Raw genomic sequence first — 25,830 nt, forward strand, 5'->3', positions numbered from 1 at the left:
GTTGCTACTTTGAGTTCCATGATGTGGATGGCCATGTAGATGATAGCAAAAGGGCTTTATGTGACCATACTTGCCACAGTAGTGACACCTCCACTTCTTTCTTTTACTTCTTTTACTCTTTTTCTGCTGCGTTCCATGATGTCGAGACCAATGTTGTGACATCGTGGCTCCAGTGCTGTTTTTGGCAGGAACAAATTCTGTCATGGTTATTCTGCCAGCAGATTTAAACCCAAGTCCTCTCTGGTTTCCAACATTCTTCCCAAGCTGTAGCACTTCATCAAGAATATCTGAGCCTTTATTCAGCATCTTTATTGATTTTGTCATGTTTTCCAGTTTAGAGTTCAGAAAACCAACTTCTCCTTTAAGCTCAGAGATCTCCTCTTCATGTGCCTCCTTCTCAGCCTCCAGATCTGCAATGACCTTCTTCAGTTGTGCTTCTTGCTGAAGAATCTTCTCACTTTTGATGCATAGTTCTCTATAGGATGTAGCAAGCTCATCAAAAGTGATTTCACTGTCTGTATCACTTGAATCTTCAGCAGATTCAAATCTCCCAGTGAGTGCATTCACATCTCTGTCAGAATCACTTTCTTGTTCACTCTCTGTATCATCAGACTGACATACAGAAAGTCCTTTCCTCTGCTTCTTGAGATGAGTGGGACATTCAGCTTTGATGTGTCCATAGCCTTCACACCCATGGCATTGAACTCCTTTGCTGTGACTGGGCTTTTCATCTGACCTTTTCTGGTATTCACTACCTTTCCTGATGTCGAAAGGGATGTTCCGGACATGTGGTTTCTGCCTCCTGTCCATTCTGTTCATCACTTTGTTGAACTGTTTTCCAAGGAGCACAACTGCGTTAGTCAGACCTTCATCAGTGTCCAGGTCATACTCATCTTCTTCTTCTTCATCATTGGACACGAAAGCCAGATTCTTGCTCTTCTTTTCAGCCCTATCCGAGAGTCCTAGCTCAAAGGTTTGAAGGGAACCAATGAGTTCATCTACTCTCATGTTGCAAATGTCTTGGGCCTCCTCTATTGCAGTGACTTTCATGTCAAATCTCTTAGGCAAGGATCTGAGGATCTTTCTCACCAGCTTTTCATCTGTCATTCTCTCTCCCAAGGCAGTGCAAGCATTGGCAATTTCAAGAATGTTCATGTGGAAGTCATGAATACATTCTTCCTCCTTCATCTTCAGATTTTCGAATTTTGTAGCCAAGAGTTGCAATCTGGACATCTTCACTTTGGAGGTTCCTTCATGAGTGGTTTTCAGGATCTCCCATGCATCTTTGGCCACTGTGCATGTGTTGATCAGTCTGAAGATATTCTTGTCAACTCCGTTGAATAGAGCATTCAAAGCTTTGGAGTTTCCAAGTGCCAATTCGTCTTCTTCTTTAGTCCAGTCTTCTTCTGGCTTCAATCCATCAGTGGGCTTTCCTTCTGTGTCCAGCATCTTGGGATGTTCCCAGCCTTTGATGACAGCTTTCCAGGTTCTGCTATCCAGTGATTTGAGGAAGGCCACCATCCTTGCTTTCCAGTATTCATAGTTGGTTCCATCCAGAATTGGTGGTCTGTTCACTGGTCCTCCTTCTTTCTCCATGTTCATCAGAATTTATCTCCCTAGGTCTCACTCAGTGATTTCGAGTGCCCGCTCTGATACCAATTGAAATTCTGATACTGGGGACAGATGTCGTACAGGATGTCACGACATCACGCTTCAGAACATGCAGATTATCTCTGAGTGTATGAACAGATTAAACAAGTAAATAACACAAGAGAATTGTTAACCCAGTTCGGTGCAACCTCACCTACATCTGGGGGCTACCAAGCCAGGGAGGAAATCCACTAAAATAGTGTTAGTTCAAGGTCTAACAGCCACTGTTTACAACCTTCTCACCTAACCACTACCCGTGCAACCTCTACCTAAGAGCCACTCTTAGATATGAGAACCCCTCTCACTCCCTCTCAAACACTCTCCCGTGTTTACAATTAAATCAAGGACACTCCAGAGATTGCTCACTGAACAAAAGAGATCAACTCTACACACTAGAGATCAACTCTACACACTAGAGATCAACTCTACACACTCAGGTCCAACACTTGATGTTAGGGTACCATCAAGGTGGCTCACAAAACACTCAAGTCCCAAAACTCACAAAATAACTCTTCAATCCCGGACTTGGTAGAAAACTCGTGCAGCCTTCATGTTTATATAGCTGTGTGCATATCTGGGCTGCAACATCTTGATGCTGGATGAGATCTATCATTTTCCTGAAAATCTGCACTTAAAGATCTAAAAGATACAGTTTGATCTTTTAGTTTTTATCTTTAATCTTTAATCTTTAATCCCTGAACGAACTATTCAAGTTTGTAATTCGAACTTTAATTATCTTTTAATTCGTTCCTAAAGATAGATCGCCAAATCTGTTGCTAACTGCACATTAATCTGTTAAAGATATAACAGATTTATGTGTCCAGTATTTTCGGGCCGGATGTCAGGACATCGTGTCCGACATCGTGAATCCTGCAGCTTCATTTGACTTTTATCTTGCCTTGTGCATTGTGCAGCTACTCCAGTATTTTCGGGCAGGATGTCCTGGACATTGTATCCGACATCGTGGATCCTGCAGCTTCAATTCTTCACTTGACATTTTATCTTGCCTTGTGCATTGTGCAGCCCGATCTTATTCCTTGACATAACGTTGGACATCATGTGCAGCAACTCCAGCTTTCCTTCATTGTCTAAGTGCTTATGTTTTAACAAAATCTTAGCCAATCTTTTAAAACTCAGTAGAGCTAAGCACTAACAATATGTATATACATCAAGCATGGCCAAAATACATCATCAAACATGGCCAACAAAAACATATCATCCAATGAAACATACTCCCCCACACTTATTCCCAAAACAATTCCAAAGCTCCAAAATTCCTTAAGGGTAGGGTGAGATCATGGTTTTTCACTTAAGGCTTGTAATGAGCTTCAAAACAAAGAAAGGGGAACATAGGCTCAAAGGGGATATCAAAGGAATTAATTCAAGGTAGGCTCATTTGGCTAGAGGCTTATAAGAACAAAATTCCTAAATCATCTCCCAACATGCATGTGAAGCAAGAAGTATCAACAAGAGTCAAGCCAAGGCTATTGTGCAAGCAATCAATGGGGCAAAACACATCGAATAAAATAGATGATGGCTCAAATTCTCACCAAGGGTAAATCTATCACTTTCAATTCGAACTTTCAAAACTAACTTGACATGTAGAGAAAAACAAGGATTTCAATTCATAAAATGCCAAGAAATTCCTATTTCAAAACAATTACCCATTACCTGTACATAACCCAAAATTCAAAGAGAAACATGCAATGTTGTACACGAAACATAAAACCAAAATAACAAAATTAACCTAGAAAACCTAAAAAGAAATTTAAACTCGAAAACCCAACAAAGTTAATCTAAAATACCCAACAAAATAAAGAACAATCTCCCCCCCCCCCCACACACACACACTTAAACAACACATTGTCCTCAATGTAGGACAATCATAAGATCAAGAGCAATCAAAACAATCAATAAATTTGGACAAGTGCAATAAAAGTAAAGAAGGAGATAGAAAATGAAAACTCCCTAAGTCATGGCGGAAGAGAAGTAGGGTGAAGTAAGGAGGTCTCCTCCACCACTACATCCACTAAGGAGGGATTTGTGAGGAATGGTTTCAGCCGGTATCCATTGACCTTGAAGCTCTTATCTGTGGATTCACTTTTGATCTCAACTATACCATAAGGAAAAACATTAGTCACCACAAAAGGACCAATCCACTTTGACCTCAACTTACCACTCATGAGTCCGAGCCTAGAGTTATAAAATAAAACTTTCTGTCCAACCACGAAGTCCTTCTTAGCTATGAAGCTATCATGGAACTTCTTGGTCTTCTCCTTGTAGAATTTGGAATTCTCATAGGCTTCTAAACGAATCTCATCTAGCTCACCTAGTTGCAATTTCCTTTCCTCTCCAGCCTGATCAATAGAGAAGTTGCAGGTCCTTACAGTCCAGTAGGCTTTGTGCTCTATCTCTACAGGAAGATGACATGCCTTGCCAAAGACAACCCGATAAGGAGACATTCCTATGGGTGCTTTGTTGGCAATCCTATGCGCCCAAAGAGCCTCATTTAGCCTGGTGCTCCAATCCTTTCTATTTGGCTTCACAATCTTCTCCAAGATCCTTTTTATCTCCCTGTTTGAAATCTCAGCCTGCCCATTAGTTTGGGGGTGGTAAGGTGTGGAAATTCTGTGCACGACCCCATACTTTTTGAGCAAGGCATACATGGATCTGCAAAACAGATTAGATCTAACAAAATCCAAACCGACCTTAGCATTGTTAGTTCTGGTGGATTTTGCTTCCACCCATTTTGAATCATAATCAAAAACAAGGAGAATATAAGCAAAACCAAAATAGACAGGGAAAAGCCCCATAAAATCTATAGCCCAGACATCAAACACCTCACATAATAACAACGGTTGTTGAGGCATTTGCTGTCTCCATGAAAGTGAGCCGCCTGCTCTCTAACAAGGTCACAAGTGCTACAGATTCTCCACGCATCCTTGAAGATGGTGGGCCAATAGAAACCACAGTCAAGCACCTTGTGAGCTGTCCTGTGTATGCCAAGATGGCCACTTGGTGCAGAAGAATGACAAAATTGCAGCACCGAGTCGATCTCATGGTCTGGAATGCATCTCCTAATATCCTGGTTACTGCACAACTACCATAAATAGGGGTCATCCCAAATATAATGCTTAGCATCGCTCTGAATTTTATCATTTTGAGCTTTAGATGCTAAGCAAGGAAAAACAGAAGCAACCAAATAATTCACAATATTAGCAAACCAAGGAGTGGGGAAGGAATAAAAAATACTATACAGAATGTACAAATGGTCATCTAGAAAATCATCTCGAATGGGTGAGTCCTCAGACGCACGCTCAATCCTACTCAGGTAATCAGCCACGAGGTTCTATGCACCGCTCCGATCACGGATCTCCAAATCAAACTCCTGGAGCCAAAGCATCCACCTGATCAATCTAGGCTTTGATTCAGCCTTCTTCAATAGGTACTTCAGAGCTGCATGGTCAGTATAAACAATAACACGAGTACCAAGCAAATATGAAAGAAATTTCTCAAGAGCAAAAACTATCGCTAATAGCTCCTTCTCTGTGGTAGTGTAATTTGCTTGGGCAACATCTAAAGTTCTAGAAGTGTAGTAGATCACCCGATGCAGCTTGTCAATCTTTTGAGCAAGGACAGCCCCAATGCATAATTGGATGCATCGCACATCAACTCAAATGGGGCTGTCCAATCAGGTGCCTGAATGATAGGGGTGGTAGTCAACGCACGCTTGAGGCAATCATAAGCCTCTATGCACCGATCATCAAAATCAAACTCCACCTCCTTTTGCTGCAGATTGGATAGTGGAAGGGCCACTTTGCTAAAGTCCTTGATAAAGCGCCTATTAAACCCTGCATGGCCAAGAAAAGAGCGAACCTCTCGCACGCAAGAGGGGTAAGGCAATTGTGAAATAATAGCTATTTTTGCAGGGTCTACCTCTATGCCCCTACTGGAAATGATATGCCCTAAAACTATACCTTGTTCTACCATGAAGTGACATTTTTCAAAATTAAGCACAAGGTTAGTTTCAATGCATATATTAAGAACTCTATCCAGACTATCCAAACATGCATCAAAAGAGGATCCATAAACAGTAAAATCATGCATAAAAACCTCTATGCAACTCTTTAAAAAATCACCGAAAATGCTAAGCATACACCGCTGGAAGGTACCAGGGGCGTTGCATAGGCCAAAGGGCATCCTCCAATAGGCAAAAGTGCCAAAGGGACAGGTGAATGTGGTCTTTTCTTGATCCTCAGGAGCAATATAAATTTGTAAATAACCAGAAAAACCATCAAGAAAATAGTAATGAGACTTACCTGCCAAGCACTCAAGCATTTGATCAATGAATGGCAGGGGAAAATGATCTTTTCGGGTTACCTGGTTCAGCCTCCTATAATCAATGCAGACTCGCCAGCTATTCTGCACTCTTGTAGGGATAAGCTCATCCTTGTCATTCTTAATCACTGTGAGGCCTATCTTCTTAGGAACCACTTGGACTGACTCACCCACTGGCTGCCAGAAATGGGGTAGATGATTCTAGCTTGTAAGAGCTTGGTCACTTCCTTTTTCACGACATCTAGAATAACGGGGTTGAGTCGCCATTGTGGCTGCCTCACTGGCTTAGCTCCATCCTCTAAAAGTATCCTATGCATGCAGGTTGATGGGCTAATACCAGGAATGTGTTCTAAAGCCCATCCAATGGCCTTCGTGTGCTTCTTGAGAACTAGCAATAACTTCTCCTCTTGCTCAGCAACAAGGGAGGCAGAGATGATCATTGGAAATTTTTCCTTGTCCTCCAAATAAGCATATTTGAGGTTTGCTAGTAAGGACTTCAAGTCTGGTGTGGGTGGTGGCTGAACAGTGGGAGGAACTAGGGTAGGAGAAGAAGAAGGTTCCTCAGCCTGTACCTCATAAAGCAAGTCAAAAGTGTATGTATTTCCTGCTACATGGTTAGTGTATTCTGACTCTAAAAATCAACATCAAGAGGTACAACACCAAAAAAATCAGAACCAGACTTAAATTCAATTTCACTCTTGTCGCAACGTGCCCCTTTGCGGGCGAGCGAGGGCGAGGCTCACGGGTGCGCTTTCCAAAGGAGGAAAGATGCGCAGAGTCGCCACCAACGTTTATTTGTGGAAAATGTCGGAAAAACCGAAGGAAACCAGTCAAAATGAAAATTCTAAGTTCGGGAGTTGTATTTACGTTTGAGGAAGGTATTAGCACCTCTCACGTTTGTCTCAAAGGACAACAACCTATTTTTTAGAATTGTGAATTTGTGTTATCTTTAACTTTTATTTCTTTTTATTTTTTGAGGTCGACAAAAGCGGGGCTCTTGCTCCTACGTACCCTCAATCAAAGAGGAAATCAGACCTACGTAGTTCTTCCTTATGCGTGAAACAAGTGATTCTTTTACTTTGAAAGGTGATCATTTTAAGGCGTTGGACCTTAAAAATGATCCATTTTACTTGGTAAGAAACAGAAATGATAAATTTTCAAAATCCTATTTTTTGTGGACGAGCTTGACTAGGCGAGTTGATTTTAGCCTTAGTTTCACTTTAGTTATTAGTCAATTCAATTAAGAATGAGAAATCCCAAAGAGAAAACGTCCGATTGATTTTTCGCTTTACTTTACTAAAAGGTATTTTTTTATTATTATTATATTAGTATTTTACCTCTTTTTTGATTTCCAATGTGGTTACGGCACGACCGAACGGTCGGAATTCATTTTAACCAAAATTAACGAATGATACAATTCAAACGATCGGTGGAAATTTATTTTATTTTTAGATTAAGCGAGAAATGACTTAAATAAATGGCTTAAGCACGTCAAAAGGGGGTATAAAAAGTAAATGAAAACGAGAATAAAAATACATGAAACAAAATGTGGACCACCACGGGTACATAGAGTGAATTGAAAAGCTTGGTTTGAGGTACTTACCCGTTGAAGACTGAAGAAAACGAAGAAGAAACGATGAATCTTTGAAGAACGGTCGAGAATCTTCGCGTAATTACTCACGGAAACATTACGAAAACGTTACGGAAGCGCCTCGGCTTGGATTTTTTTCACGGAACTAATTTTCCTCAACAAATTCGAAAGAGAGAGAAGTGCCTAAGGGGCTGAACCCTTTTCTTCTTCACTTCTTCCCCTATTTATAGCAAAATAGGGGAGAAGCTTGCCGCCCAGCTCGCCCAGGCGAGCTCAGCTCGCGCAGGCGAGCAAGGTTGCTTCCTCCAGAAGCAACAGCCTTCTGGAGGAATCTTCTGGAGGGCCCAAGTGGGTCTGGTTGCTATTTACACCCCCTCTTTTTTACTAAATGCACCCCCTTTTCTATTTTTTTGTAATTCTTTTTCCGTAACGTTACAAAACTTTACGAATTTCGTAACGATACTTATTTTCCTTCCGCAAGGTTACGAATCCTTACGGATTATGTATTTACTCTTTTTTAGCTTTCGAAGAAGTTATGGAAACTCACGGATTGCGCAAAAACACCTCTTTTCTATTTCCGCCACATTACGGAATTTCACGAACCACGCAAGCCTGCTTCCTTTCGATTTCTGAGACGTCTAGGGACTTCATTCATTGCATGTCATCAAGTAATAATCCCCGGACGAAATTAGGGTATGACAACTCTCAGCATAAAAATCAGATATAGAATCAAATTCAAACTCAGATTCAGATTCAATGCATAAGGAGTGACAAGTATGCAGATCAAATAAAAATGGATGTTTCCTACCACGAAGAACAGAATCAAAATCAAACATATAATCATCAACAATCTGATCAATTATCTCAGCACGAAAAACATAATGATCCTCCGATGGATGTTTCATGGCATCAAGAATGTTAAAATGAACAACAAATCACCAAAATCCATAGACAATGTGCCAACATAAACATCTATCTTGGTTCAGGCTGTTTTCATAAATGGCCTGCCTAAAATAATTGGAACTGAACCATGGGAAAATTTGTCTTCCATATTAAGAACATAAAAATCAACAGGAAAAATAAGTTCACCAACCCGAACCAACACATCCTCTATGAAACCTGCGGGGTAAGCAATACTTCTATTTGCCAAATGAATCACCACATCTGTAGATTGCAAAGGTCTAAGAGATAAAGAACCGAAAATGGATAGAGGCATGACACTAACTGATGCTCCTAGATCTAGCATGGCATTCTCAAATTTATTATTCCCAATAATTCAAGGTATACAGAAAGTACCTGGGTCCTTACATTTCTCTGGAATGGAAGGAACAGATTTACCTATCAATGCTGACACATTTCTGCCCATGCTAATCCTTTCATTGCCTTTGAGCTTCGTTTTATGGATGCACAACTCCTTCAGAAACTTGGCATATCTTGCAATCTGCTTGATGGCATCTAGCAGAGGTATGTTCACCCATACTTTCCTGAAGGTCTCCAAGATCTCCTTTTCCACTTCTTCCATCTTTTTGTTTGGAATTGCTCTAGGTGGGAATAGAAGAGGGATAAGAGGCTATTGTAAGTCAGAATTACTAGAAGAAGGTCCACCTGCATGAAAATTTTTGTTAACTCCCTCATGATCAGGAAGCTTTCTCTTTTGTACAACTATCTCATCCTCTTTTTCAAGTGTAGAATGAAGCTTGACAGGTTCAGGTGTAGGTGCTGCTACTGGTGGAGGCACTTCAAATTGCTTGCCAGACTTTAAGGTGATGGCACTCACATTTTCAGATTCTACACAGTCTGTGAAGGAAATTTGTTAGAATTTTGGGACTGAGCTTGGTTCAACTTAGTAGCCATCTGCCCCATCTGATTTGTCAGACTCTGAATGGAAGCTCTTGTCTCTTGCTGAAATTGCATATTCTGGATGGTCATTTGCCTCACTAACTCTTCTAAGGAAGGTTGAGGAGGGGCCTCAGTTGGTTGTTGTCTTTGTTGTTGTTGTTGATGTATTGGAGGACGAACATATGGCTTGCTTGCACCAGCAACATTCTGGAAGGGAGGGACATGTTGTTGTTGTTGTGGAGGACTTGCCCATCTCAGATTTGGATGATTCTTCCAACCTGGATTGTATCTGTTGCTTGAAAGATCATAATTATTCTATTGTTATTGGTTTTGTTGCTGAGAGGGTCCATTATAAATATTTGTAGCATAAGATTCAGGTTGCTCATTGACTCCAGATTGCTGCAAAAGAAGTACATAGATCTGTATGGTGATCTGCAGAAGAACATAGACCACAGACTCTTGCAACAGGTGCAGATGCAGATTTCTGGTTCATGGCAAGCTGAGTTACGAGGTTGACTAAGGCATCAAGTTTTCCCTCAAGCTTTTCATTTTCAGTAGATAAAGATGAATTCGTGGCCACCTCATGGACTCATCTAAGGACAATAGCATAATTTCTTGCACTGAATTGTTGGGAGTTGGAAGCAATCTTCTCAATCAAATTCCTGGCCTCAGCAGGGGTCATATCACCAAGGGCTCCACCACTGGAAACATCAATCATACTCCTCTCCATGTTGCTAAGTCCCTCATACAAATATTGAAGAAGGAGTTGCTCAGAAATCTGGTGGTGGGGACAACTTGCACACATTTTCTTGAATCTTTCCCAGTACTCATACAAGCTCTCTCCACTAAGTTTCCTGATGCCTGAAATGTCTTTTCTGATGGCAGTGGACCTAGATGTAGGGATTAATTTCTCCAAGAACACCCTCTTAAGGTCATCCCAACTGAAAATGGACCTGGGAGCAAGGTAGTATAGCCAATCTTTTGCCACTCCCTCCAAAGAATGAGGAAAAGCCTTTAGAAAGATATGATCTTCTTGGACATCAGAAGGCTTCATGGTGGAACAAATAATATGGAACTCCTTAAGATGCTTATGAGGATCTTCACCTGCAAGACCATGAAACTTGGGCAGAAAATCTATTAGTCCAGTCTTGAGAACATATGGAACACCCTCATCAGGATATTGAATGCACAAGCTTTCATAAGTCAAATTAGGTGCAGAAATCTCCCTAAGAGTCCTCTCACGAGGTGGAGGTTGAGCCATGTTCTCAGTATGAAATTTAGTAGTCGAATGCTCAAAATCACAATATTCACAATCACCAGTAACAGAATGCTCAAAATGCTCAGGATGCTCAAAATGGACAAAATGACAAGGATTCACACTATGCCTAACTAATCTATGAAATGTTCTATCTATTTCAGGATCAAATGGTTGTAAATCACCTGGATTGCCCCTAGTCATGCACTATATGCAGCAAATAATGTGTTTCTCAACAAGCATCTAACAAGGGGGTAAAACTATAACTATACTCAAATGATATCCAAATGAGCTGAAATTTTGTGAGGAACACCCTAAAATCATGAAAAGATAGCACAAAAAATTTCAAACAAAAATTCAAAGTCTAACTATGAAAACTACCTAAACAAAGTTTAGAAAAATAGGACAATAATACTTGAAAAATATTAAAAAAAACTTAGTAAACAACTGATTTTTCAAGTTTAAAACGGCAATGGACCTCCAGTCGATTGTCACAGCATCGGAAATTTTCTTCTACCCCAAATACATATATAATAATAGTCATTCTGATACCCGGAGCAAAATTTATGGCCTTTTAAGTTTTGCTAAAACAAGTTCCCAATTTTGGTCTCTCTCAAATTGAGCCACACCAAGTGCTCCTGGTATTTTTCACACAAAATATGGATCGAAAGAAACTACCATACAAAAAATCAGGCAAAAATAACAACTCTAACTATCAAAACAAAAATTGCCAATTAAATTGCAAAATCAGTCGCTAAACATTGTTCACAACATTACACACAAAAAATCAGCATTAAACTACATTACACAAAATCAGTCGCAATTTTGTGAGCAACTGAAACAGGGAAGCGCTAACAGGGGACGCGACTGAAATGGGAAACAGAACACTACACAAAACAAAACAACACACACTCACACACTAAGCAACAGAGCTAGACTCAAAACAACTAAACACTATTAGGAACCTTTGGACCATTGCTCCCTGGCAACGGTGCCAAATTTGATCGAGGTCGTACTCGAATCAAATAAACATTAAAAATGCAGTATCTAGGAAGTGATCCTAGGTCGTCTCCCAACGAGCAATGGTCAACCAAACATTCATAACAGATAGTAATAAAACAGTAACGAATTGGAGGGGTTGTTTGTTTTTGTAATTTAAGCAGCAAGCAAATTTTAATTAGAAAATAACAAAATCAAAACATGTTGTTTCCCCTTGATTCACAAGAAAGTCTCTTATCCAAGGTTACGAGAATTTATCCTTAATCAGTTCATCCACTTAATTCAACCCTAAATTAAATTACTAAGCGAAAATTAACATAAGGCTATCATTATGTGATTAAGCAACATATACACCAATTGATCATGAACGAAAATGATCATTAAGCATGAACGTAAATTAAGCACAGAGACAATTAATCAAGCACTAAGCATGCATGGATTAATAGCAACAAATACAGAGCAATTGGTGAAGAGGAAAAACTGATCAAAATTCAATAGTAATAATAAAACCTCAAAGAGAGTTGTGCTTGATCCTCAAGAGAAAACAACGCTGGAGACTTAGCCTTTCATTAATCAGCGAAAAATGAAATTACAATTGGAAGCAGAAAATGAAATTGCAAATTGAAGCTGAAAACGAAATTGCAGAAAACGAATTTTATTGCTACGTGAACAGTAAAAATTGGAATTGCAAAACCCTAAAATTATTCTCCTCTTCAAAACTCTCTAAACTAAAACCCTAGTGCTGTTATATAGGTCCTCAGCCCCAAAACTTATAAATTTGTTTTACATCCAAGCCCATACATAAAATAAAATAAAATCTGGACAAGATAAGATAAGATTGGATGAAATAAAATCTGGACAAAATAAAATCTAGATGAAATAAAATCTGGATAAGATAAGATTTGATAAAATAAAATTGCATGCTCTCTTCAAGTCCAAACCCAATTCTGAATTTAAGCCCAATTGCTTCTAATTCTCCTGAAATTAAATTAAAAAGACAAAATTAGTCAAGTAGGCCCAAATGATAAAACTACATAATTAATTTGACAATTAAGGCTAATCAGTAATTACAATTGTGACAAAAAGGGTTAAGAAATAGGAGAAAATAATGACACATCACTCATGCACTGGTGTAGGAGGGTCTACTGGCTGGTGAAGATAAGATTGATCCACCACTAGAGAGGGTGGATCTGGTGAAATCTGTGGTGATCTCTCTAGAGTAGCAGCCTCCTGCCTTACCTATGACCTACCTACCTAAAAAATGAATGACTTAGGGATGGTAGCCTCTGAAGATGCATCCTGTACCTGCTGAGGTACCTGAGCACTAGGACCTCCACCTTCCCTCACAAAAGAAGGCAGGGTTCCTGGCCAACATACCTTCTCTAAAAACTGCTCAACTGTTAGAATGGATCCTGGAGGAGCTACAACCTGCAAGCTCTGCATTAATAAAATCTGTCCTTGATGAAGACTCTAAAGCATGGACTCAAAGCATTGAGTGTCCTGAGTAGATGAGCCTAGAGGAGCTGGTGTAGGAGTAGCGGAAGTGGAAAGAGCTGGTAGAGTAGAAAAAGAAGGAACATCAGCTGGTCTCACCTTTGCCTTCCTTGCCCCTCTGAAGTTAACTGTTAGATCATCCATATTCCAAAAGTTTTTCTTAATTTAGGCCAAGTTAATGGCCGGGCTCAAGCTCTCATAAGTTAGACTATTAGAGGTAACTCCTCTAGCTCTACATAGGGCAGTGATCAAGGATGGAAATTCGAGCCTAGAGGAGTTACTCTGAGCAATAGAAGAAATCTGACCTGAGATAAGGGCTTCGATGTTCATGTCCATGTTAGTCACCAAGCCATAGACCAACCTAGCTCTATCCATATTCAAATCTGAGGTGTGGGATGTGGGAGCTAGGTTGGAGTAAGAGAAGACACTCCATGTCTGAGCTAGTGTCATCAGATCTTTTCTGAGAAGCTTCCATAGTTGGCCCTCAGCATTCAAAACAAACCCCTTGCGGGGAATACAGAGCCTGACTTCAATCTCCTAAGGATTAGTCCTCAACCTGGAAAATCTAGAGTAGGTTGATAAAGATTCCCCCTCCTCTAATACCACTGGAGTCTGAAGGAACTCATTCAGGCTGTCTTCATCAATTTTGATCAGGTGTCCTCGTACTCTGGCTTGCTTTGGGGATTGGTCCTCTATGGTGTATAAATTAGCATAAAAATCCTTCACCACAGCTACATCTATGCTTCCATCTTGGAGATTGGTGAGGCATTTGTGTAGATTCTGCCTCTCCAATTCCACTTTAAACTCGTCCAACTTAGTATGATAATTCTGCACATTTCTCTCCGGAAGGATATTCCGCTGAGAATGTTATCAGTGTATCTATTCCAAGCGTCCAAAGAATGGAATCTCCTCGTATCATACTAAGCTTGAGGTCTGGGAGCAGTGCTCTTCCTCTTCCTGGATGCCATCTACAATAAAAAGAACCCATTAGTTTATTAGACCAGAAGTTATCAAAATTGAAACAAAAAATAAAAACTGAATTTGGCAACGTGCGCTTAGTGAGACACCCCTCGCTTAGCGTGCCTAAGGAAAAACAACACACTGGCTTAGCACAACAGGGTTGCGCTTAGCTAGTCATGACGGAAAATTTTTCACTGCATAATTAGCTTAGCGAGATAGGCACTCTCTTAGCGCAAAACACTTTTATTTCACACAATGGCTTAGTGAGCAGTGTCAGCTTAGCCTTATGCATGCCACAACAAATAGTGCTTAGCCTAAGGGAACGACGCTTAGCGCAAGCAACACTTCCAATATTTGACTAAGTTGTATGGGCTTAGCGACTAGGCTCGCTTAGCCCAACCTCTGCCGCAACGAATAGTGCTTAGTTGGGACAGGCGCAGCTTAGCGTGAGGCAGTCAACAAAAATATTTGTCTAAGGTACCTGAGCTTAGCGAGACAACACTCTCTTAGCCACAGGTTTGTCATTAATGATCTGTACAATGGCTTAGTGCACACGGCAGTCGCTTAGCTACGATGTTCATAAGGAAGATGAACATTCAACAAAATGGATGAACTCTTTTAGCGCAGACATGCTGACTTAGCGAGTTTGTCTGTAAATGCATAAATTCAAGTAGATTTGATGAATTCACTTAGCCCATCAGATGCGCTTAGCGAGCTAATCGCATTTTCTAGAGAAGAAAAAATGCAGACGAATAAGTCTTTCAACTTCCTCTTTTAGGCCTCTACTAGGCCCCTATCAGACATGCAACACAATCAAAATTATCTACCCCTAATAACTCCTAACAAAGTCATAACTTTTATTTGTTCTACTTACAATTTAAACCTAAAAAATCAAATTCCTAACCTAATGTCTTCTATCCTAAGGTATTAACAAGAGAAGAAGCATAAATGAAGTTGGAAGCTTACATGGATTGAAGATGATTTGTGAAGATTCGGTGAAGGATGCAAGATGAACGCACAAATGCAATGCGAAAGTTTCAGAAGAGAGACTGATCGAGGCCATACCCGAATCAAATAAACATTAAAAATGCATTATCTAGGAAGTGATCCTAGGTTGTCTCTCAACGAGAAATGGTCAACCAAACGTTCATAACAGATAGTAATAAAATAGTAACGAATTGGGGGTGTGTTTGTTTTTGTAATTTAAACAGCGAGCAAATTTTAATTAGAAAATAATAGAATTAAAACATGTTGTTTCCCCTTGATTCACAAGCAAGTCTCTTATCCTAGGTTACGAGGATTTATCCTTTATCAGTTCAACCACTTAATCCAACCCTAAATTAAATTACTAAGAAAAATTTAACATAAGGTTGTCATTATGTGATTAAGCAACACATACACCAATCAATCATGAACAAAACTGATCATTAAGCATGAACGTAAATTATGCACAGAGACAATTAATCAAGCACTAAGCATGCATGGATTAATAACAACAAATATAGAGTAATTGGTGAAGAGGAAAAATTGATCAGAATTCAATAGTAATAATAAAACCTCAAAGTGAGTTGTGCTTGATCCTCAAGAGAAAACAACGCTGGAGACTTAGGCTTCCATTAATTAGTAGAAAACGAAATTGCAGATTAAAGCAGAAAACAAAATTTTATTGCTACATGAATAGTAAAAACTGGAATTGCAAAACCTAAAATTATTCTTTCTCAACAAAATGAGAAAGGCCTCTAAAACTAAAGCCTTGGTGTTGTTATATAGGTTCTTAGCCCCAAAGCTTGCAAATTTGTTTTAAGTCCAAGCCCATAAATAAAATAAAATCTAGACAAGACAAGATAAGATTTGATAAAATAAAATTTAGATGAAATAAAATCTAGATAAGATAAGATAAGATTGGATGAAATAAAATTTATATAAGATAAGATTTGATAAACTAAAATTGTCTGTTCTCTTCAAGTCCAAGCCCAATTCCGAATTCAAGCCCAATTGCTTATAATTGTCCTGAAATTAAATTAAAAACACAAAATTAGTCAAATAGGCCCAAATGATAAAACTGCATAATAAATTTTACAATTAAGGCTAATTAGTAATTAAAATGGTGACAAAAAGGGTTAAGAAATAGGAGAAAATAATGAGACATCAAATCCCCCCACACTTAGCCTTTTGCACTCGTGGGCAAAATTAAAAAGCAAAGCAAGGAACAAATCCAGAGACATTAAAGAGAAACAAACAAACACAAAAACAATTACATATTTCTCAATGAATCTCAAGAAATGAAAGGAATGGGCAGCACCCAACACGTAGATAGTAAAAGAATCAAGACAATCATGAAAATCATCCAAGCATCTCGAACATGGCAAGATAGTCAATCAGCTCAAGAACGAAAAGTGATAAAGTCTTACAAAATATGCACTCTATCTCTCAAGTGTCTAGGCTACTGTTTAATCTCAGAGCACCCATGAAAACAAACACCACATAGACTTGGCAAGACTCTAAAATTGACAACCACACCACACACACAAGCACATGAGGATCAAATGGTCTTTTAAGGTTGTAATGGGGCCAAGGACAATGTAGAGGAAAGTATGGGATAGTAGCTAAAACCCAAAGGAATAGAGGAGCAATAGGGAATAAGTGGGAAGTAAAAAAAAAGTAGTAAACCCCAAAACCAAAACTAAAAAGTAAACCCAAAACAAAATCAACCAAGTCCTCAAACCAATTCAAGTCTTCAAACCAAGACCTCATTTATTCAACTTCATTTTTTTTCTTTTTTTTTATTATTTTATTTATTTTTTTCTTTTTTCCTTTTTTTCCTTTTTGATTTTTTTTCTTTTTTTTTTTGAACGTGAACAGTAGCAACTGAAAGCAGTTGAAAAGTAAAGCAACAATTAGGCAATATATGTATATACATCAAGCATGGCCGACAAAAAATATCATCCAATGAAACATACACCCCCCCTCCCCCCCGTCACACTTATTCCCAAAACAAAGCTCCAAAATTCCTTAAGGGTAGGGTGAAATCATGGTTTTTCACTTAAGGCTTGTAATGAGCTTCAAAACAAAGAAAGGGGAACATAGACTCAAAGGGGCTATCAAAGGAATTAATTCAAGGTAGGCTCATTTGGCTAGAGGCTTATAAGAACCAAATGCCTAAATCATCTCCCACAATGCATGTGAAGCAAGAAATATCAACAAGAGTTAAGCCAAGACTATTGTGCAAGAAATCAATGGGGCAAAACACACCGAATAAAATAGATGATGATGGCTCAAATTTTCACCAAGGGTAAATCTATCACTTTCAATTCAAACTTTCAAAACTAACTTGGCATGTAGAGAAAAATAAGGGTTTCAATTCACAAAATGCCAAGAACTCCTATTTCAAAAACAATTACCCATTACCTGTACACAACCCAAAATTCAAAGAGAAACGTGCAATGTTGAACACAAAACATAAAACCAAAATAACAAAATTATAAAACCAAAATAACAAAATTATCCTAGAAAACCTAACAAAATTAAACTAGAAAACCCAACAAAAATCTCCCCCCTCCCCACACTTAAACGACACATTGTCCTCAATGTAGCACAATCATAAGATCAAGAACAATCAAAACAATCAATAAATTTGGACAAGTGCAATAAAAGTAAAGAAGGACACAGAAAAAGAAAACTCCCTAAGTCATGGCGGAAGAGAAGTAGGGTGAAGTAAGGAGGTCTCCTCCACCACTACATCCAATAAGCTGGGATTTGTGAGGAATGGTTTCAGCCGGTGTCCATTGACCTTGAAGCTCTTATCTGTGGATTCACTTTTGATCTCAACTGTACCATAAGGAAAAACATTAGTCACCACAAAAGGACCCATCCACTTTGACCTCAACTTACCACTCATGAGTCCGAGCCTAGAGTTATACAATAAAACTTTCTGTCCAACCACGAAGTCCTTCTTAGCTATCATGTTGTCATGGAACTTCTTGGTCTTCTACTTGTAGAATTTGGAATTCTCATAGACTTCTAACCGGATCTCATCTAGCTCACTTGGTTGCAACTTCCTTTCCTCTCCAGCCTGATCAATACAAAAGTTGCAGGTCATTACAGCCCAATAGGCTTTGTGCTTTATCTCTACAGGAAGATGATATGCCTTGCCAAAGACAACCCGATAAGGAGACATTCCTATGGGTGCTTTGTAGGCAGTCCTATGCGCCCAAAGAGCATCATCCAGCCTGGTGATCCAATCCTTTCTGTTCGGCTACACAATCTTCTGCAAGATTATTTTTATCTCCCTGTTTGAAATCTCAGCCTGCCCATTAGTTTGGGGGTGGTAAGGTGTGGAAATTTTGTGCACGACCCCATACTTTTTGAGCAAGGCATACATGGACCTGTTACAAAAATGGGTGCTTTGATCACTAACGATGGCTCTAGGGACTCCAAACCTACAAAACAAATTAGATCTAACAAAATCCAAAACGACCTTAGCATCGTTAGTTCTGGTGGGTTTGGCTTCCACCCATTTTGATACATAATCAACAACAAGTTGAATATAAACAAAACCAAAAGAGACAGGGAAAGGCCCCATAAAATCTATACCCCAGACATCAAACACCTCGCAGAATAACATGGGTTGTTGAGGCATTTGTTGTCTCCATGAAAGTAAGCTGCCTGCTCTCTGACAAGGCTCACAAGTGCTACAGATTCTCCACGCATCCTTGAAGATTGTGGACCAATAGAAATCGTAGTCAAGCACCTTACGAGCTGTCCTCTGTATGCCAAGATGGCCACCTTGCAACAAGATTGCAGGACTGAGTCAATCTCATGGTCTGGAATGCATCTCCTAATAACTTGGTCACTGCACAACTTCCACAAACAGGGGTCATCCCAAATATAATGCTTAGAATCACTCTTAATTTTATCATTTTGAGCTTTAGATGCTAAGGGAGGAAAAATGAAGCAATCAAATAATTCACAATATTAGCAAACCATGGAGTGGGGAAGGAATCAGAAATACTATACAGAATGAACAAATGGTCATCCGAAAAAATATCCCGAATGGGTGAGTCCTCCAACACATGCTCAATCCTACTCAGATGGTCAGCCACGAGGTTCTGTGCACCGCTCTGATCATGGATCTCCAAATAAAACTCTTAGAGCCAAAGCATCCACCTGATCAATCTAAGCTTTGATTCAGCCTTCTTCAACAGGTACTTCAGAGTTGTATGGTCAGTATAAACAATAACACGAGTACCAAGCAAATATGAACGAAATTTTTCGAGAGCAAAAACTATCACTAATAGCTCCTTCTCTATGGTAGTGTAATTTTCTTGAGCAGCATCCATAGTTCTGGAAGCGTAGTAGATTACCCGAGGCAGCTTATCAATCATTTGAGCAAGGACAACTCCAATGCGTAATTGGATGCATCGCACATTAGCTCAAATAGGGCTGTCCAATCAGGTGCCTGAATGATAAGGGTGGTAGTCACTGCACTCTTGAAGAAATCAAAAGCCTTTTTGCATTGGTCATCAAAATCAAACTCCACCTCCTTTTGCAGTAGATTGGATAATGGAAGGGCCACCTTGCTAAAATCCGAATAAAGCGCCTATAAAACCCTCCATGACCAAGAAAAGAATGAACCTCTCGTACGTAAGAGGGGTAAGGAAATTGTGAAATAACTTCTATTTTTGCAGGGTCTACCTCTATGCCCCTATTCAAAATTATATGCCCTAAAACTATACCTTGTTCTACCATGAAGTGAGATTTTTCAAAATTCAGCACAATGTTAGTTTCAATGCATATATTAAGAACTCTATCCAGACTATCCAAACATGCATCAAAATAGGATCCATAAACAGTAAAATCATCCATAAACACCTATATGAAACCCTCTAAAAAATCACTAAAAATGCTAAGCATACACCGCTGGAAGGTACCAAGGGCGTTGCATAGGCTAAAGGGCATCCTCCTATAGGGAAAAGTGCCAAAGGGACAGATGAATGTGGTCTTTTCTTGATCCTCATGAGCAATATGAATTTGTAAATAACTAGAAAAACCATCAAGAAAACAGTAATGAGACTTACCTGCCAAGCGCTCAAGCATTTGATCAATGAATGGCAGGGGAAAATGATCTTTTCGGGTTACCTGGTTCAGCCTCCTATAATCAATGCAGACTCGCTACCTATTCTGCACTCTTGTGGGGATAAGCTCATCCTTGTCATTCTTAATCACTGTGAGGCCTATCTTCTTAGGAACCACTTGAACTAGACTCACCCACTGGTTGTTAGAAATGGGGTAGATGATTGCAGCTTGTAAGAGCATGGTCACTTCCTTTTTCACCACATCTAGAATGATGGGGCTGAGTCGCCGTTGTGGCTGCCTCACTGGCTTAGCTCCATCCTCTTAAAGTATCCTATGCATGTAGGTAGATGGGCTAATACCAGGAATGTGTTCTAAAGTCCATCCAATGGCCTTCTTGTGCTTCTTGAGAACTAGCAACAACTTCTCCTCTTTCTCACAAGCAAGGAAGGCAGAGATGATCACTGGAAATTTTTCCTAGTCCTCCAAGTAAGCATATTTGAGGTTTGCTGGTAAGGACTTCAAGTCTGGTGTGGGTGGTGGCTGAACAGTGGGAGGAACTAGGGAAGGAGAAGAAAAAGGTTCCTCAGCCTGTACCTCATAAAGCAAGTCAGAAGTATATGTACTTCCTGTAACATGGTTAGTGCATTCTAACTCTAAAAAATCAACATCAAGAGGTACAACACCCAGAAAATCAGAACCATATTCAAATTCAAATTCACTCTCAGCATAAAAATCAGATATAAGATCAAATTCAAACTCAGATTCAAATTCAATGCATAAGGAGTGACAAGTATGCAGATCAGATGAAAATGGATGTTTCCTACCATTAAGAACAAAATCAAAATCAAACATATAATCATCAATAATCTGATCAATTATCTCAGCACGAAAAATAGAATGATCCTCAGATGGATGTTTCATGGCATCAAGAATATTAAAATGAACAACAATATCACCAAATTCCATAGACAATGTGCCAGCATAAACATCTATCTTGGTTCGGGTTGTTTTCATAAATGGTCTGCCTAAAATAATTGGAACTGAACCATAGGAAAATCCCTCTTCCATATTAAGAACATAAAAATCAACAGGAAAAAAAGTTCACCAACCCGAACCAGCACATTCTCTATGAAACCTGCGGGGTAAGCAACACTTTTATTTTCCAAATGAATCACCACATCTGTAGATTGCAAAGGTCAAAGAGATAAAGAATTTAAAATGGACAGAGGCATGACACTAATTGATGCTCCTAGATCTAGCATGGCATTCTCAAATTTACTGTTCCCAATAATGCAAGGTATACAGAAAGTACCTGGGTCCTTACATTTCTCAGGAATGTGAGGAATAGAATTACCTATCAATGCCATGCAAATCCTTTCATTGCCTTTGAGCTTCCTTTTGTGGGTGCACAACTCCTTTAGAAACTTGGCATATCTTGGAATCTGCTTGATGGCATCTAGCAGAGGTATGTTCACCTTTACTTTCTTGAAGGTCTCCAAGATCTCCTTTTCCAATTCTTCCATCTTTTTGTTTGGAATTGCTCTAGGTGGGAATGGAAGAGGGATATGAGGTTGTTGTAAGTCAAAATTACTAGAAGAAGGTCCACCTGCATGAATAATTTTGTTAGGAAGCTTTCTCTTTTGTGCAACTATCTCATCCTCTTTTTTAGGTGTAGAATGAAGCTTGACAGGTTCAGGTGTAGGTGCTGCTACTGGTGGATGCACTTGAACTTGGTTGCCAAACCTCAAGATGATGGCACTCACATTTTTTGGATTCTGCACAGTTTATGAAGACAATTTGTCAGTATTTTGGGACTGAGCTTGGTTCAAGTGAGTAGCCATCTGCCCATTTGATTTGTCAGACTTTGAATGGAGGCTCTTGTCTCTTGCTGAAATTGCATATTCTGGATGGTCATTTGTCTCACTAACTCTTCTAAGGAAGGTTGAGGAGGGGCCTTAGTTGCTGGTTGTCTTTGTTGTGACTGCTGCTGCTGTTGCTGCATTGGAGGAGGAACATATGGCCTTCTTGGACCAGTAGCATTCTAGAAAGGAGGGACAGGCTGCTGCTGTTGTGGAGGACTTGTCCATCTCAAATTTGGATAATTCCTCCAACCTGGATTGTATCTATTGGTTGAAAGGTCATAATTATTCTGTTGTTGTTGGTTTTGTTGCTGAGGAGGTCTATTATAAATGTTTGCAGCATAAGTTTCAGGTTGCTCATTGACTCCAAATTGCTGCAAAGAATGACAGAGATCTGTATGGTGATCTACAGAAGAACATAGACCACAGACTCTTGCAACAGGTGTAGATTTCTGATTCGTGGCAAGCTGAGTTACTAGGTTGACCAAGTCATCAAGTTTTCCTTCAAGATTTTTATTTACAGTAGACAAAGATGAATCTGTGGCCACCTCATGGACTCCTCTAAGGACAATAGCATCATTTCTTGCACTGAATTGTTGGGATTTGGAATTCATCTTCTCAATCAAATTCCTAGCCTCAGCAGGGATCATATCACCAAGAGCTTCACCACTGGCAGCATCAATCATACTCCTCTCCATGTTGCTAAGTGTCATACCCTAATTTCGTCCGGGGACTATTGTTTGATGGCATCCAACCTTTGATTGACCGCTTCAAGGTACTTGGCACCCTTTGTTGCAAAATATGTGAAGTTCTGAGACATGTCGGAAATCAAAAGGAAGTATTGTTATGCAATTCGTGAGTTTCCGTAACTTTTCGAAAGCTAAAAAAGGAGTAATTACATGATCTGTAAGGTTCCGTAACCTTACGGAAAGAAAACAAGTATTGTTACGAAATTCGTAAAGTTTCGTAACGTTACGGAAAAAGAATCACCAAAAAAAGCAAAAGGGGGTGTGTTTAGTAAAAAAAGGGTGCAAATAGCAACCAGGCCCACTTGGGCCTTCCAGATTCTTCCTCCAGAAGGTAGTTGCTTCTGGAGGAAGCAAGCTGGCTCGCCTGGGCGAGCTGGATGGCAAGCTCCTCCCCTATTTTGCTATAAATAGAGGGAGGAGTGAAGAAGGAAGGGGTTCAGCCTTCTTGGCACTTCGTATTCACTTGAAATTGCTGAGGAAAATTGTTTCCGTGAAGAAAATCCAAGCCGAGGCGCTTCCGTAACGTTTCCGTGGGTGATTTCTCAAAGGTTTTCAACTGTTCTTCATCATTCATCGTTTGTTCTTCATTGTTCTTTGGTCTTCAACCGGTAAGTACCCGAAATTGAACTTTTCAATTCATTTTATGTACCCATGGTGGTCCCCATTTGTTTCGTGTACTTTTATTCTCGTTTCGTTTACTTTTCGTACCCCCTTTTGACGTGCTTCAGTCATTTACTTAAGTCATTTTCTCACCTAATCAAAAAATAAAATAAATTTCCACCAATCGTTTGATTTGTAATATCCGTTAACTTCTGTTAAAGTGAAATCCGATCGTTCAGTCACGCCGTAACCACGCTGGAAACCAAAAAGAGGTAAAATAATAATATAATAATCAAAAAATAACTTTTAGTAAAATAAAGAAAAAAATCAATCAGACGTTTCTCTTTGGGATTTCTCTTTCTTAATTGAATTGACTAATAACTAAAGTGAAACTAAGGCTAAAATCAACTCGCAAAGTCAAGCTCGTCCGCAAAAAATCACTAAAAAGGATTTGAAAGTTCAATATCTCAGCTTTTCTTACCAAGTAAATGGATCATTTTTAAGGTCCAACGCCTTAAAATGATCACCTTTCAAGTAAAAAGAATCGCTTGATTCACCCTTAAAAAAGAACTACGTAGGTCTGATTTCCTCTTTGATGGAGGGTACGTAGGAGCAAGAGCCCCGCTTTTGTCGACCTCAAAAAATAAAAAAGAAATAAAAGTTAGGGTAACACAATTTCACACAATTCTAAAAATAAGGCTGTTGTTCTTTGAGACAAACGTGAGAGGTCCTAATACCTTCCTCAAACGTAAATACAACTCCCGAACTTGGAATATTCTTTATGACTGGTTTCCTTTGGTTTTTCCGACGTTTTCCACAAATAAACGTTGGTGGCGACTCCGCGCATTTTCCTCCTTTGGAAGACGCACCCGTGAGCCTTGCCTCGCTCGCCCGTAAAAGGGTAGGTTGCGACAGTTGGCAACTCCACCGGGGACTGTTTTTGTGAGTTAGACCTATTTTAGGGAATTGTGAAACTTTGTGTGTGCATTTTGTGGAACTGTGTAAATGTAATAACTGCTGTCTTTTTCACATTTTTTCACTGCATTCTAAGCACCCACGGGTTTGAGTAAAAAAGGGGCCTTATACCTGGGTTCATGGGAATCTAAGGAGTGGAAGTGAATCTATGGTCATGCTAGGTCTCCGACTTGCTTGATAATAGTAAAACCTCATCTAGAGCTTTCTCTCTTTATAATGTATTGTCGCTGGTATTTCATATCGCCGCAATATTATTATCTTGAGTGATGATACCTCTAGAAAACAGCCATGTGAGTCATGAATCATTGGGAGTAGTTATTAGAGACCCCAAGATATTATCCTATAGGTCCCCAAATAGGGGCATGGAGCAAACACGCTCCGTGCCATTTGTTCTCATGCATTCTTCTGCAAATAGCATATAAATTATAGTTTTGCTAGTGATATTTTGTTTCTCTAGAGTAATACGTCACTTTTTAATACATACGTTGGGGCTCCATAATGCCTAGAACCTAGTATTAAAAAGATGGATCTTTTCTTGGCCTCGTATATGTAAATTACCCCTTGTTTTTTCTTTCGGTTTCATGCATGTGCATTGCATCATTCATATCGGAGCCTTGATCCACCCCTTTTTAGGTAAATGATGGTGACAAATCAAAACGGAAAAAGCTTTTATCAAGTCAAGATTAAGGGCCTAGATGTCACCAGCCTTAAGGAGTTGGGACGGTTGATGGGACCCCTCCAAAGGCAAGCCTTCCGCAAAGTGTACGGAAAGATTTTAGATTTGACCGTAGCGGAGGTATTTACGGAAGCTGTTGTATCCCTCGCCCAATACTATGACCAGGCATTGAGATGCTTCACGTTTGGGGACTTCCAAATAGTACCGACTGTTGAAGAATTTGAGGAGATATTAGGATGCCCTCTTGGGGGAAGAAAACTGTATCTTTTCTCCGGGTTTCTTCCCTCCTTGAGCAAGATTGCAGTTGTGGTCGGAGATTCGGCGAGAGAGTTGGATCGTATGAAGCAAACTCGAAACGGTGTAGTGGGCCTACCGCAGAAATACTTGGAAGGCAAGGCAAGGGATATGGCAAGTCAAGAAGAGTGGGTCCCGTTTGCGGATATACTAGCTTTGCTAATCTTTGGGGTTGTCGTCTTTCCAAACATGGACGGTTTGGTGGACCTAGCCGCAATTGATCCTTTCCTTGCATATCACCTTAGCAAGGAGAGCCCAATGGTAGCTATCTTGGAGGACTTATTTGATACATTTGACCGAAGGTGCGAGAAGAATAGCGCACGGATTGTCTGCTACTTACCTGCTCTTTGTGTGTGGTTGGTTTTGCACATATTTCGACAAGACATAACACACCTGTATCCACTTCAAAGTTATCGCTTGTGCGTCGAAAAGAGAAGAGTAGATTGGGACCAATACTTGGCTGGGATAGGAGGCAG

At 39.7% G+C, this 25,830-nt stretch overlaps 1 pseudogene; it reads right to left on the minus strand.

Annotated features, from left to right (window-relative positions):
- Positions 1-5,068: 5,068 nt before the first annotated feature.
- LOC114371549 overlaps positions 5,069-25,830 on the minus strand; it is a 104,925-nt pseudogene continuing 84,163 nt past the window's right edge.

The sequence above is a fragment of the Glycine soja genome, chromosome 2 (genome assembly GCF_004193775.1).
Source record: "Glycine soja cultivar W05 chromosome 2, ASM419377v2, whole genome shotgun sequence".
In the NCBI taxonomy this organism is placed as follows: domain Eukaryota; kingdom Viridiplantae; phylum Streptophyta; class Magnoliopsida; order Fabales; family Fabaceae; genus Glycine; species Glycine soja.